This window comes from Dermacentor silvarum, chromosome 5 (assembly GCF_013339745.2).
Source record: "Dermacentor silvarum isolate Dsil-2018 chromosome 5, BIME_Dsil_1.4, whole genome shotgun sequence".
NCBI classification, from domain to species: Eukaryota; Metazoa; Arthropoda; class Arachnida; order Ixodida; family Ixodidae; genus Dermacentor; species Dermacentor silvarum.
The window spans coordinates 29,881,321-29,897,413 of record NC_051158.1 but is presented as its reverse complement, the minus strand read 5'-3'; positions in this window follow the sequence as shown (position 1 = coordinate 29,897,413).

Below are 16,093 nucleotides of genomic sequence, written 5' to 3'. Positions count from 1 at the left end.
CGTCACCACGTGATCAAACATGGCAGCGCCCACGGGATCGCCGCGAAAAGGGTCAATAGGTGAGCTCAGAGCTTGCGATTCCAAGCGAGTAAGCGTCAGAAGAAATCTAATTCGCTATTTATCGGCGATCAAGGGAAGCGTGAACGCAGTCATCCGTGACAATTCACACTGAAGCGGAAGTCACAGGCGCTGCCAGAATTCGCAATGCTATTTCCTATCGTACACGTAAACACTACGTACGTTAACGTAACGCACTTATGCCAAAGCAACACGATAACGTATCGAATGCGAGAACGCTATTTCTGTGCGTGTACAGTGCTCGGAGATTCAAGCGCAATAATGAGACCACGTGGCAGCCGGCGCTTTTTTGCGCCAACGATGAGCGCTGAGTGACGTCACCGATGACGTAATAATGCGTCACAAGGGCTTACTCTTTCATCGAATGTGACAGTGCATTAGGATGATCATGATGGTGATTGATTAGCATCCCATTTAAAAAGAAAGAGAGCCAAAAAAGAGAGAGAGAGAGAGAGAGCCAGCATCCCAGCTTCAAGAGCAATGCAGCGAAGGCCGCCTCCTGTGTTAAAACGTTCAAGGGGCACTTCGTTATCCCTACGTGGATGAATGCCAAGGCATTGCGACCACCAAACGTCGAAGGCCCGACTGCCACCAAAGGTCGTGGGTTTCCAGTGCCTTAACTAACCATATCTTAATTACCAGGCGCCGTAGTTAACTTCGCCGTTATTAACGCCAAACGTCGTGGGTTTGACTCCCACCAATGATCGTGGGTTTTGGTGCAGTAATTAACTATGTATTAATTAGACCTGCCTTAATTAACTTTGCCTTAAATAACGTTGCTTTAATTGTCGTCATCAACCGCCTCGATTGGCTAGACTTGGCCCTTCCGGACGTGGTCACGCCAACGCCGGATTTCCCGCCTCATGAGCCATATAATGCTTTCGCATTAATAACTCTTAAGAAGTCAGCCGCGCGGAGTGCTTCAGCAGTGTCCCAATAGCTGAAAATAGCCAACTGCTCACATTGGCGATATTCAAAAGCCTGAAACACCAGCAACATATTTTCGATGCATATTTGGCGTGGGCTGCGGATGGCGTCGGCTGGCGTGGTCACACAGCGAATGTAATTGACGCCTCTCAACCGCAAGGTACTTTCTGGTTCGGTGTATGGTTGGCGTAAACCGATAATGAACTATGAACTCACCCGGACACTTGCAGTAAGCGACTCATTCGTGTTCACTTGCTTTCTTTTCCTTTTTTTTAAATGAAATTAGGGATACCACGCAACTCGACGACTGTGGGAAACCTTGTGTTTTATATAAAACGACACTTCTTTCCTAAACTAGCGTGAAATTGTTATCGTTTAGTTGCTTCTATTGTAGGCTGAAGTGGTATGCTACTGTTCAACCAGCGTTTTTGTAAATAATGTCTGACAACCTCTCGGTGTACTCTACTGACCTTGCCTATGTAGAATTGGATACTTCTTTTGTGCTAATTTATTGATAAAGTACACTGCATACTTTGGTTGTATTATGTACGCTATGCTGCATATACACTAAGGCAACATAAGAATCGGCGTCAGGAACCGTGACGTTGGAAGGACCGTCACGGCGACCTCTAGCGAGCGGTCGCACAGCCTACGGTTTGAGGCCAGAAGAAGGTGAAGCCAACGCTTACCCCTTCACCTCTGGAATAAAGCCTTGTCGGGTGAGGTCCACGTACAGATCAAGTGCTTTGGCTCTGTTAATGTAAATATTAGGCGAAATACAAAATAAAAGCTGGTTGTTCTCAACGAAAGTAAAGCCTTTACCCTGAGTATTGATGCCCTATCCCCAATAAAAATTTGCCAGGACGTCCAGGTTCCATTCTGAAAACCCGTACCACAAAGATAGACGTCGACCAGTATCTGGACGGTAATGTAAGCCATGTTAAATCCGTAAACAGTGCATAGAGCACTTTCGGTTATGATAACTTTTAACTGCATCCCCTGTGAACATTTCTGACCACAGACATGTTATGTAGCTTCCCTCCATTCTCATCAGTAAAACATTGTCGCCTCGGCATTCGCGCTCTGCATGACGCGCGCTCGCGCTCTTGTGTGTCAAGAGTCTTGCGCGCCTCTCTTTGTGGTTCTGACCCCGAGTCATGGGACGCGCTTAAGGTAACAGAGGCGTCTGCATTGTTCAGTCCAAGTACGTGCACTCGGACGACGTATGTGAGAAGAACTCGCGGTTACTGCCACGAAACTTCGTATTGCCCTTCGGGTCAGTCAACTGACTCCATGGATGCGGCCATGGTAGCGTGAGCTACGGAAGCGTTTCCAACGCCTCATCGCAGCGTCGTCTTTGTCAGCTGCTGCTTGGCGATGCAGACGTAATCCGTGTCTGAAGTTCTGTGCTTTGCAAGAAACTCACTTTTTTAGGCAGCTGAATGAAGGATTGTTCGGTTCTATGGCCACAGGAGCACTTCCTGCTATGTCGCCTCCCACGCGTGATTGTTCACTCTTTGTAACGCATTTTGAAAACATGGCGCGTTCGACTATACAAATGGATCGTGGTACTCTGGGATCTCGTACAATGCTTAGTGGGCTGCCTCAGGTTCCACCTGAGGCGGCTGACCGTTTTTGTCCACGACCGGCAGCTGAAGAGGCGAAGGCGGCATTTTCTTCCATGAAGCGAGGCTCGGCCCCAGGGCCGGACGGGTTGCCCGTTAAGTTTTAAGCGAAGCTTTATAGGCTCACACGTCTCGGTGGTGGTGGTGGTGGTGGTGTTACGCTGAAAAGTGGGCCGATCCTGGTGATAGTGCAGAAAGGGCCCAAGCTCATGGTACGTACCCCTGTGGGCTCAGGGGACCTGTACCGCGCCCTTGAACTACCCTCATCACACGTGGGACCCAAGAGACAAATTCACCAGCCCTTCCCCTGGCGAGAAAATGGGGGCAACCGAAGCTTGTCCGATTCTAGCGCGAGGGCTTCCGAAGCCCAGGCGAAACGTCTGCGAAGAGCCGCGGACCCCGAGTTGCCGGAGCGCGATGCTGAGGCCACACGTCAGCGAAGAGCCGCCGACCCTGAGTTTAGGACAAACGAAGCGGAACACTTGCGACACCGTCGTATCTTGCCAGAAGCTTAGCTTACCCCCATTTTCTCGACAGGGGAAGGGCTCTGAATGTTTTGTCTAACCTTCTGGGAAGATATTTTCACCACTTTCCCGTCTATTATTAGCCGCTGCTTTGAGAACTTTGAATTCCCGGCTAGTTTTCGCGACGGTCGCATTGTGCTTATATACTTAAGCCCGATCCATCATCAGTTCGTCCAGAAGAATGTAGACCAATCACGTTTCTCATCTTTGGCTACAAAACCCTCACAGTTATTGTCACTCAACGCTTTTCAAGTCTGATGCCTTCCTTAGTAGCATACCATCAGGCATACTCGGTCCCTGGCAGAGAGGTACATAGTCTCTCGTTCGTTACGCGTGACGTAGTGACGTAGACGCTGACCAAGGGGGGGGGGGGGGTATTCCGTAAGAGTCCACCTAGTGCACTGCCCATTTCGGCTGTGGCCGATTGGCTCCAGCTGCACGAGCGAGGAGACTGGCTGGCTCCTTCTCGCTCGTGTTGCTTGAGCCAATCGCAACCGCCGAAGCAGGACAGTCCACTAGGTGGACTCTTACAGAATACCCCCCTAGGTCAGCACGTGGTCTCTTAGTTTCACTAGATCACGAAAGGGCATTCGCTCGCCTTGAACATAGCTACATATTTAGTGTACTGACTCCGTTTGGCTTTTCGTCAGATTATGGTGAACTTATTAGGAACGCCTATTCAAATATTCGAAGTACATTGTTTCTTGATGGTCGTGAAAGTGCACCATTTCCCGTTACTCGTGGTGTTCGTCAAGGGTGCCCGCTATCCCCAGTACTCTTTTAGCGCAGCCTTGAGCCATTTCTGCGATCGGTACTGAGAGTCAGTGAGAGACCCTTACGTGAGCGATGTCCCACTGCCTGGTAGCGGTGGTGTGAAGGTGACGGCCTTCGCCGATGACGTCACATTGTATCTCAGAAACGAAAATAGCTTATCCCGTAACCTTCGAATTTTCACTGAGTACGGAAATATTTCAGGTGCGGCGCTAAATTTTTAAAAATCTCGTTGTTTGTTCATTGGTTCCCCACAGACATGCCCAAGTCCCTTTTTCCGTCTTCAAAAGAGTGATTATATCCGTATTTTAGGCCTTGATTACACCAATGATGGCATATGAGACTCTGTGTGGCTTTCAATTCTTGAAGATGTAAGGCGAAATATTCAGGACGTTCAAGGGTATCATTTACCACTATTATAAAGAAGGTACCTAGCACGGTCTGTATTTTGCGACCGTGTGAGGTACGTTTGTCACGTTGTACGGTCGCCATTACGGTTACTAGGTCATTGCAGTCACTTCTTGGTTCTTTCTTCTGGTCAGGCAGTACATAACTGGTCTGTCGTGCGGTGCTTTGGGCAACCACGCTCTCGCGGTGGGTTCGCGTTCCCATCCGTGTCTTGTCCGCTGCCGGCTGCTTGCTCTGCGATTTCTGCTCCGCCTATTACACGGTGATCAGTGCACCGCGCGTGAATTCGCCTGCTATTTCCTTGGCACAAAAATGCGTTACATACGTTACCGGGCGTACACTCAAATCGCGGGCCACAAGTGTTAAACACACCTGAATTTTACTGTACGGCCGTAGCACTTCATCGCCACGTACAACAGGTATGTCCTGATGTATAGACGCCCTGTAAAATCGTGTTGTGGATACAATGCCAGCCTTACCTGCTTCCTCTGGTTCCCCCAGCGCCCCGCGCACGTTCCAGTACTGTGTCGTAAGGTGCAATAATGGCGTCCTTTCTGCCTGGCCATCCACGCGACTTCGTGTGGCGTCTAGGGTGGCAAGTGCTTCCAACGCGTGACAGACTGGCGCGGTGGGGTTATGACCCCATGTTCGTTGTCTCCCAATTGTCCTCTTCAAGAATCCAACGAGCATGTACTGCTGCAATGCGTCGTTGCTAGGGTATTTTGGAGGGCCGTGCATGCTGGTTTCCGTGGCCTTGGAGTTAACAGCTTTATTGCATCTGGTCGTTGCTCACGTGGTCGATTCGCGCGACATTTAATTGCTGCGGGGGCCTTTTGTTTATGGCGTAACCGGTGCGAGGCATTTGCCGCGGGACATCGCCGCCGCCTCTCCACTTCTGGAGAGGCTCTACTCTGAGCTACTGCCGTTTCTGTCAGAGGAGTTGTTCTTCCTTGGGGAAGAGGAATTCCTTCGACAGTGGTCATGCCGTTTCCTGTCGGTGGCTGATGGACGCGTATGACTTAATTTCCGACCATGGTCTGGTGATCTTGTAGCCAGGGCATCAAAAACATTCAGTGAATGCACATAATGTACATAGTATGTAGGCGCCCGCAATTTCTGCGTCTACGCGCTCTTGTATGCGTGATAATTTTTGTATATACGCATCTCATTGTATCACTACAGAATTATGTAAAGTGCTTCTGCCACATCATCATTGTAAGTGACCATGGTGTAAACTGTATATATTCAACATCATTTTATATAATGTGACAATTAGTTTATGTGTATACCTGTGCGTTTCAGTGGGTCTATGTGGTTACATGTTAGTGAGTGTGGACTCAGACATTTCGTTGAAAACGTGCCGTGTATACAATGCTCCGCACTTTGCATATGTTATCGTCCTGATAGAATTGTGAAGTCATCGTGACTCAGTGTTTCTGTCGTCCTTTGTTGAAATAAACTTTTTCTAAACAAGCGAATGCAGGTCCGGCTTCACATTCGGGACATCATTTCCACTCTAGCAAGTGTATTTTTTTTTTTAGCATCCTTGGTCCTCACCTGCGCCAATTAAGTTATCGTTTCGTCCACTTTCATTTTTCTTTACCTTATAATTTCTGCATTTTCAATTAAGCGTGACACCCGACTTGCCCTATGGTTTCGCGGGCTTCATTTGTCTGTAATTTTGTATTGCAGCGATTAGCGAAAATCTAGCTCCTCAGCTCCCCGTATTCTTCTCGCCGATAAGCTAGTATAGTGGCACGTAAATACATAGGGTAGCAAACCGGAAACTGACTTCTGGTTAACCTCCCTGCCTTTCCTCTCTCGCTTGCTCTCTCTCTCTCATAGGGGCGGAGACCGGCCATCGTTAGCCAGAAAGCAAGCCAGCGTTGTTTTTGCAGCGAAGCTGTGTATGCCTAGGCCGAAACACTCGTGGTCCGACCACAGAAACCCTCCGGCGGAAATAAACCTATCGAAAACCTATCGAAAACTCGCGTCTCGTTCACTTGGTATATACAATAATTGGCCAGAAAGGGTACGAGTATATGACTAACATGACTGATAGGTCATGACATCCATAACATTACATGCTCGTCACTTACGTCACGATTAACGATAATAAAATAACGTCTGGCGGATACCCGCATTGTATATGCGGGTATGAGCCAGATCAAAAGAAAGAAAGAAAGAAAGAAAGAAAGAAAGAAAGAAAGAAAGAAAGAAAGAAAGAAAGAAAGAAAGAAAGAAAGAAAGAAAGAAAGAAAGAAAGAAAGAAAGAATCACGTGTGGCTCATACCGGGGCCGCACATTTCAGCTTCACTGGTTTACCATCTGTACAGGGTGCATGGGCGGAGAATTTTTTTTTTACATCAACCGCGTTGCCGTATTGTACGGACGTGTACTTTGTAGCTGCACCTTGGCGCACGCAGATTCCTTGCTAAACATCGAACGCCTATAAAGTTGGCGACAGGGCCACAGTTATGATAGAGTGGCCCATTCTAGGTCACTCTAGTTATGACCAAACGTCCTCCACATTTTCTATTCGTGTCAAGCACACGCGGGTGGCGTTGCTTATTTTTTTATTATTTTTTTACCCCGCTCCTGGCATCAAGGACGCGGTCTCTCATTGACTAAAAGCGCTCATTTTTCACTTGTCTCCGGGAAACGGGAAAACAAAAGAAAGAAAATTGCGCCGCCGTTCGCTCCAGCTGAGTATAGGCGATCTGCAGCGGCGTCCATTTACATCGATTACCGGCACATGTTTTCATTGTCGCGCCGATCCATTTAGCCCGGCACGCATGCCCGCAATAACAAACAAAAGAGCGATGTATACATAAGGAGAAACTGCGTCCAAACAATGTTCGAGGAAACGCCCCTCAATTTTGCTAAGCGGTATCTCCTATCGTGCGAGGCATTCCCGGCAACAGAATGGGTGGGCACAGCTAGTATAAACAGCGAATAAGGTCACGTTATATAGAGCGGAGCCTGTAGCGGAAGCATATATGATCGGGGTTCGGTATCATAACTAGCGAATATAAGGTGTCGATTGAAATCGATAACTCTCTTCCTTGACCTCGCGTTATATTGCTACGTGCGTTGTATGCGTGCCTCTCTCGAGCAACGCGGACGGTCGCCTCCTGACCGCCCAGGGGAAGCAGCGGCTTTTGAATATGCGATCGACGACACGGAGACGTGCACCGTTTTGCCCACTGCTCTGGCAGTGTACCGTCACGTTGGACTCTCGGAAGAGCTGCATTCTCATTGCACATGCCCATGTACCGAGTGCTTCGCGAACGTGAATCCAGTTACATACGAGATCGTCCCGGTGACTCCCCACTGCACCTGCCCCCACAATTCCGTGACGCTGTGCATGTCACACGTACCGAACCTTGTAACTCCCCTGTGACCACCGATATTTAGTCGCGCCACCTGGGCGCTTCCGCCGCTGAGGATAAAAGATAATAGTTTTTGCGTGTCCGGTATTCTGGCAAACGCAAGCGGACTGGGCGTTTTACCGGACGAGCGGATGCGCAAACGTGAACAGCCTTGCACGGTGCAGCCACCTGGTGGTGCAGAGCTCAACCAGACGAACGCAGCTAATATTGTAGTAACCAAGTGTATTATTGCGATAGCAATTATATGGACACTTCAACCAGATTTCTGCCGTCGGCGTCGCCGTCGCCGTCGCCGTGAGGTTCCCTATAGATAAAATCTTCGCCGCGCGCCGTATGCCCGAGCGGAAGCGTGCGGGGATGCGCGCTATCACGGAGAGCGAACGCACTCAATCTCCCACGCGCAAGCAAGGAAGAAGGAAGCAAGCGCCGGAGGGATCGGGGGGGGGGGGGGGGCACTTCTACTCTGCCAACAACCGCGCTCGTCGCTCGTCCGCACCGTCTCTTATCTCCACACGGCTCTGACCTTTATGCACTGTGCATTCGCCGCTCAGTTTCCGTTGCAGCGATAGACCGCACGTACCTTCGCCCGCTGCGGCGTATGCTTGCTGCCAGCGTTTTGACAGTCGTTGTCTGCAGTCATTCAGTGTGATCTATTCGTGTTTGTTTGTGCGCGCTCACACCACGCTTGTTCATTCAGTTAGTAATAGTCGGGCCACATTTTCCAACGCACGCTACACATGCAATGCTGCCCGGATCGGAAGTGCAGCGCTACAGGTGTGTCCCTTCGCACGCGCTGCCCACGGGAAGCGCTTCTCATCAACACCACCGTTTCACACGCGCCTTCTCGTGGTCATCGAGTCTCTCTTCATGTCGGTCTACTTACGCCGCAGCACACCTGCTTACTTAATCAGCTCATGTTTACTACAATTCATATTGCTACCAAAGCCGCTCCCCTTACTTCGTATGACATTGCTGTGTTGCTATCGCATTCATTGCTTCGCCCTTAGGGCGAAACTGTGACATTATTTTACTCTGCTTGCTGGTGTAAGGTTTCGGCAGAAACAGGATTACGCCGCTGCCGAAAATTTACACCGGCAGCGCAGTAGAACACACTTGGTTGCTGCAATATTAGCTCTGTGTTTGCCTGATTGAGCTCTGTGCCACCAGGTGGCTGCAGCGTGCAGGCCGCTCATGTTCGCGTCTCCGCTCATCCGGTAAAACAACCAGTACGCTTGCGTTTTCCGGGATACCGGACACGCAAAAACTATAAATTTAAGTTGTCCGTAAACTTACTGGTTTACTCGAGCCGGGGATGACTGTTGCAGTAGTAGAGTTGGTAGCTACATCTTGTGACGGTTTGTGTGCAACTACAGCTTGTCTGAAAACCTAATGCGTAGCGTGAGTATTCTCGCCGAATGAAAATCATAAAGAAGACATTACGTTAACGATGTAGGTATGTCGCTGCAAAATTCTTTACATCAGCACTTAAGTAGCATATGGTCGGTTACTGAAGGAGCTTATAGTGTGCTCGCCGGCGAAGCTTTGCTGTCATCAATGTTGCGGTCGTCGTTATTGATGCCGTACACCTCTATACTGTAACTGACCATTCCGCAAACGCTAATACGTTTACTAACCGTATCAAGGTTACGTTTACTAGGTGACATTGGCGGTGACAATAATTAGCGTGCAGTTCTTTTATGAGTTTGCTTCAGCGAGAACACTCACGCGCCAAAAGAATTTTTCAAACTGTATTGTAGTTTTACAAGCTGTCCCGAGAAGGCGCTACCAGCTTTGCTATTGCAACTGCCGTCAACGGCTCCGGTAACCAAGTGATGTGTAAACAATAAGATGCTTACAAAAAAATTCAACTTTTTCATTGTTTTTTTTTTAGTTAAACAAACATATACGCAAAGTAACAGCCAAAAACACTATTGAATACCTTTATTTCAGAACGGCTGGGGCTCTATAAAATATTCCAAAAAGAAAAAAAAAGAATAAGTGACAGTTTAGGCGCAGTACTAAGAAAAATGGCTGCACAGCTTTCAAGCTAGAGGGTTAGTTGAGAAGGTGTGTTCTTTGCACCTAAAATAAAACGTTACTATAACTTTGATAAACGCCCGTATAACTTATGCCCGAACTAACGTTTGCGCGGTGAAGCCGAACGTGAGTTGGTATGTTTCAGAATGGACGAGCCCAGCCTCTCCTGGATCGGTGGGAGTGATATGTACTTCAACAAATAGCCAAGTTAGTCGTTGCAGTCTGCCTAGACTAGCGGTAGAAAAGGGAATTAACGTATACCGCCCGGTCGCCCCGACGACGGAGAACGCGGACTGGCCTTTGCTCGAGCTGCCAGCTATATTGGTCAGGGCTGCAAATATTCTCGCAAATGTACCTTGCTTTGAGTATAATTACTGCTTCATTTGCGCAGCTACTTAGATGTTACTTAGTGTCACGTACGGCTGGTTATCCTGTACTGAGGGACGGTTGGTAAAGGAACTGATATATAAGATAAGGGGAATAAATGATATTTGCGCTAAAACGCGAGGATGCTGCGCGACAATTATTATAATGCCATGTCACTCAGTTCTGCATGTGCTTAATAAGCGAATAAACTTGTTTAATGCTCTCTGTGCCGACAAGGGGCCAAGCTAGGGCCCCAGGATTCCTTCTTCCGACAAGGGACGATTCCTCAGTCTATAGATATTTTGCCATATAGTTTATTCAATGTCTGTAGAGTATCTATAGACAACCAATGGACTTTGGACAATGGTTGTCTGGTTGTCAATGGTTGTCCAAACAATGGACAATGAATTTAATTGAGATTGCACTTGTAGGCTTTGCGCAAACAACCGGTTTGTAATTCTTCTACAGTATACAAAAGCAACCAGGCTTGTTAATGAAATTTGTATGGACGTAGTCTATATAACATCCTGTAGGCAATAGGACAGGTTTCACGGTGGTCACATTTCAATAGGGGTTGGAAGGCCAGAGCATGTGTATTTCTGTCTATACGCACGTTAAGGAATCCCTCGTGGTTATAGTTACTCCGGTGAAGGACACTACGATGTCTCTCATAGATCCAGTGCTGCTCCGGGACATTAAACCCACCGAGGGATTACCGATTCATTGGCACTGCACCAGTCAACATTTTCTCTCTTTTTTTTTAATAAGAAATTCTGGTTTACAGTGCAAACCAATCTGGGTCAGGAGAAATGAACGTCTCAACACCTCACTAAGATCTGCCTACCTGAAAGTCTGAAAGTGAAACGGACAGTCTATAACGAAAACTCTGAAATTAAGCAAACAACTCCGTAGGAAGGCGGGGCAGTTTCGCTTTGCGTCAACAGACGATCTACGAAACTTGCCAAATTCATTTCGAAGAAGGGCGAAAAACAGCAACAAGACGCTCAAGACGTTCAAGATCTGGCCAGGGCCTTGCCAAATTAATCATCCCGCGAAAGCCGTTTAGGCGCTACTGATAACATGACACCCACGTTCTAAAAAGGCTTTCGTCCTAATAGATTAATCATCTCTTCACGGCGAGGCGCTAAGTCACAGTGTGCCGGCACATGTGTGCACGCAGCCCTCGCGCGAGCTGCGTCCCCTTGCAAGAGGCAGCGTCTAGACAGCCTTTCCCTCCCCTACGCTCTCTCCTCGCATCGACGGAGTAAGGTTAATTGCCCTTTTCGCCTAAACATGGGTGGAGTCCACGCGTCGGCCGTGTCGGTGGAGCTCGGTCGATCGTCGAAGCAAACAACATGCTCGCACTAATCGAAGTGTCGCCCCCCTTTAAACGACGCCTCCCACCCCGCGCAACGAAGTCCCTTTCGCGCGCAAACTGAACGTGGAACTGTCAGTTGACAGCTGCGTGCGTCATCGCTGAATGCATGGGCGTGACCGGCTCGATTGAGTCGCGCAGTTGGAGAGATTCAGCCGAGCGGAGACGTGTTCAGTCCAGCGGAGACGTGTGTTGTCAGACGTACACCCGGCGACAAAAGTTTACGGACCACGGGATCTCAGAAAACGTTCAATTCCCGAGCAGCCTGTAGGGGTAGTCAGTAAAACTGTGTACGACAATGTTGCCAGCATATTCCAGTCGAGGCCCGAAATGCAAATACCAGGTTGCGTTGTGAGGCTGCTGGAGATATTCAGCTTTTTCTCGGATTTCATGGTCCGTAATATTTTGTCGCCGGGTGTAGTCAACACATGTGTTGGCTTGTTAGACGTAGGTTTAACAAGCCAATTTAGCATTAAAAAACCTTAATCATACACAAACTAGAAAGGATCCTCTATAAACCAAGACATTAGCCTGATGTGCAAAAGCTAAGTTTACACCACAGCACACTGGCATGCACGCCAGGCAATACCAAGCCACAGTGATGTGCGCACCAAGGAACACGAGACTACTGTGGTGCGCACACAGGTAGTACTAAATCATCCTGGTGCGCACACCAGATGACAGCAGACCACTCTCGTGTGCACACTAGAACACACCATGCCACTCTGGTGTGCACACCAGAACACACTAGGCCACTCTGGTGTGCACACCAGGTGCATACCGTGCTGGTCTGGTGCTACCTCTGGAAAACACCAGAATACCCCAAACCGGTCAGGTGTGTTTTTCACCTGGGATATATACCAGAATAGAGAGCTATAGCTTGTCCGTGAACTTCCAACAGTTCACGGATAACCGGGTTACCGGAGGCGTGGACGAAAGAAGTCAATATTGTAGCAACATCTTGTGACGTTTTGTCCAACTGCAATACTTTTTAAAGCTTTTTTTATGTCGCGTCAGTGCTCGCGTCAAAGGAAACTCATAAAAAAAAGCTCACATACTTCTCTATTCTGACACGTTAACGATCAGGATGCTCCCAACGCTTTCCACCAGCAGTTAAGGAGCAGGATATTATAGGCCATTGCAGTATTAATGTTCCGTGCTCTCCGGTTAAACTCCGCTTCACAAGATGTTGCTGCCAGCGTAGAGGCTGCCTTCCACTTTTTTCGGTAACCCCGTATTCCGCCAACGATGATACGTTTACAGACGAGTTAAAGCTCTCTAATAGGCCTTACAAAGATCGTTGTGTTTCTGTTGACATTTTGATGTCTTAAGTTGACTTGTTGCTGAGGTGCAAATGAATATCCAGCAAATGGGTGTGCCAGTTGACAGCTGCACGCTATCGTTGACGCATGGGCGTGACCGATTCGATAGAGTCGTGTTGCTGGAGGGAGATTTAGCTTAACGGATATGTATTATAACATTAGTGGACGCATACCGAAATGCACATTACAGAAGTCGTTGTTGAACTTCTCTTGCGTTTCTACTGACATTTCTGGGCTTCAGTTGAATTCTTAGTGAGATGCAATCGAATATCACGCACGAGTCTCACAATAACAGAAAGATTAGACGCCCGTAGGAGCATTGGCAGCCACACCTGAAAATATTTTATTTGCGTATTCTTTAGAAAGCTTGTTAACGGCTCTATGAGAAGTGGCCTGTAGATAGCTTGAGACTAGCCGAAATGAGCTAGTGTAGGAGGGTTACTTGAATATGCTGGTTCATATGAAGGTGCTTTTAGCATAGCAGAGTCGTAGACGCTTGCCTGAACATACCGACGCGACAGCTACTTTGATGGTGATGCCCGAAATAATTAGCTTGGGCAGTCTCTAGAATGTATATGTTTTTCTATGAAGCCCATTCAATGCCCTGCAGACATGGTCTGGTGTTCGCCTTACAACTCTTGTCTACTAATGTATATTCTCTGGACATTCTGCGAGAAATCCATCGAAAAACTTCTATGCCGCGAATAAATCTAACGAGATAGGTCACTTAGTAAATTTTGTCCACAGAAAGTATGTGGCACTAGCATAGCTAAGAAGGCACGCTTCTGAATGATCAAAGCATGGGAGAATGAAGTCTCCACACACTCCGTGCTCTTTCTTATAACACCGCACGACAACGTGTTCAATCAAAATTCCAAGAGATTTGTTGCAAAAACCGACAGCAGCTTCGCCAACCTAGTAGCGTAAGATAGTCATCATCATTGTCATGAAGGAATTGTCTTATCTGTCACTTTTGATACTCCAGATTCTTTTTTTTCCCCTTTTTATTCTAAGAAGTTGTCACAAGACATAGGTAGTAAAATATGAACAAAGAGAGGGCATAAAATAAAAGCATGCAACCCTGTGTGATGCAGGCACGGCAGCAATGAATTGGCGCATTTGTTGTGCATTATCCTATAGGGTAATGTCCTCCGGAAGACTAGGCTTGAAATTTGACCTTCCTGAGAATCTTGTGCTATAATATCGCGAGCACCAGGTCACAGCCGCGAGATATGTGACGAGTGTCTGCCGTAGACGCTGCAGGACCCGGGCGTTATCTTGAGCGGTATCCCCCCGCTCAAAAAAGTTGTTAAGAAAAACAACTTTTAGAAAAAAAAATACACACATGAGTTCATTCATAAACGATGAAACGAAAACGATGAGAAGTCGAGAAGTCAAACGCGGCTGAGGTAGTCGACACTCAGGGCACGTTCCAGGGCTGTCATTCTCAGATCTTCGAGACCAAGTGAAAGCTGGTGTCGTTGCCAGCCCAGCCCGAAGCCTCCAATGAGAAAACTTGCGGAAGGGAGCAGACACGCAGGGGTACAAGTGCCCGTGAACTTGTATACAGGCTGGTGGAGCATCAGATAAATATGGATTGGTCGTCGGAATTGTTGAACGGACTCCCACATGTTTCAGGGACACAGTTGTTGTGAGATCGATCCCCAGCGGTGACAAGTTATCTTTTCGTCCACTTTCATTTCCCCTTTTCGTGATTATTTTCCACATATAAATTTCAACCACAGCTATATAATTACCACTATGCTTTCCTTGGATTCACTGCCCGCTGGCTTTATATGGTCATGATGCCCAATGCACCGTAACACTGGAGTGTGACGATTTGTTGGCAGATTCACGGGTTGAATATTAATGGGCTGGTGGTATTTAAGAGTATAAGAACCTAAGGCACCCCCAACGCATCACGGTTAATCACACCGTCATTAACGCTCCACTCCGGCAGTGAAAGTTTATGATAGCAAGCCTAAGTTCTGCTTAAATCTCGCAATATGTATTTTTTTATGGTTAGATTTGTTGGGGACGTAGAAAATATCGCCGCAGTTTAGTGTCTCACGCTAGAGTCAACGAATGCACCTCCAAGTGGATATCCTCGGCGGTCGTGGAGTTTTGTTCGCATTACGAAAAATTCGAGTTATGCGGAATGCACTGATCTGTGATCGCTGCGTGTTCAATAGCAGCGAGGACAAGTGTTGATTAGCGTACGCAATCAACGAGCTATGAAATGAAGTCACGAGACAGACTTATCTTTTAGAACGTTGCAGCTTTCTAAAGCCACTCAGATATTTTCTGGCACGTAAAGACCACGTGTTTCGCCTCTTCTACTGAAACGCTGTCAGTAAAATACGCACTAACACAAGCGAAATGCCCTAGTTTCTTAGCGTACGGAAAAACTGCCTTGGAGATTCTGGTGTCAATGTCAGCGGGCTCATGCTGTATCATGTACCGAGTTAAAGCGATTGCTACATGGTCGAAAGCTGGGGCCGTATTCTGAAACGTTCGCCTAGGCGAAATTTCTTTTTTCGCTTTCAGGCGTGCGCCGATTGGCTGTTTTAGCAAAATTGGATGAGCTGATTGGGTGGTTGAGCCCGACGTCATTCAATTTGCTCAACCAGCCAATCAGCGCGCATGCTGATTTCGCCTAGGCGAACGTTTCAGAATACGGCCCCTGGGCTAGCTACTACATGATTAAAGTCGAAAAACCTGCGAGAAACACAACGTACACAAGCAAGAAGTGGGCGTGACGACGGCTGGTTAGCTTTCTCGGTCTAGTGTTTCAGCTTTCGGATGAGACGACATTACTTTAAATTAGCGCCGCGGGCTAATTTTCTGCCTCGCTTAAGCTGTCATATGAGCTTCCTCTTCCGTGAGGGCGCGGTATAATTACAGAGAAGTAACGACTAAGAAAACAGCAAGCGAGAGTATCTAGATGGTCGGAAACGGACAGCCCAGGCGTAGCAGACGAATAAAAAAAAATACGGAAACGCGCCCTGCAGACGACACCCGTCGCCGTCAGAAGCTCGAGGCGCCATCTTCATTTGCCTTCGTCTCTCATAAGCTGTTTCGCGTTTTGCTTGACAACTTTCTTTATTTTGCATGAAGCTCGCGCTAAAATTGGAAACCAAGCCGCGAAGCTATGCGGTCACTCCGCTCTGTTCCGGTCGTGCGAACGCACGAAGTGATACCGACGAAAGAAGCGAAACGAAACAAAACGAGAGAGAGAAAACAACAAAAAAAAAGTTGCGAGAGGTGC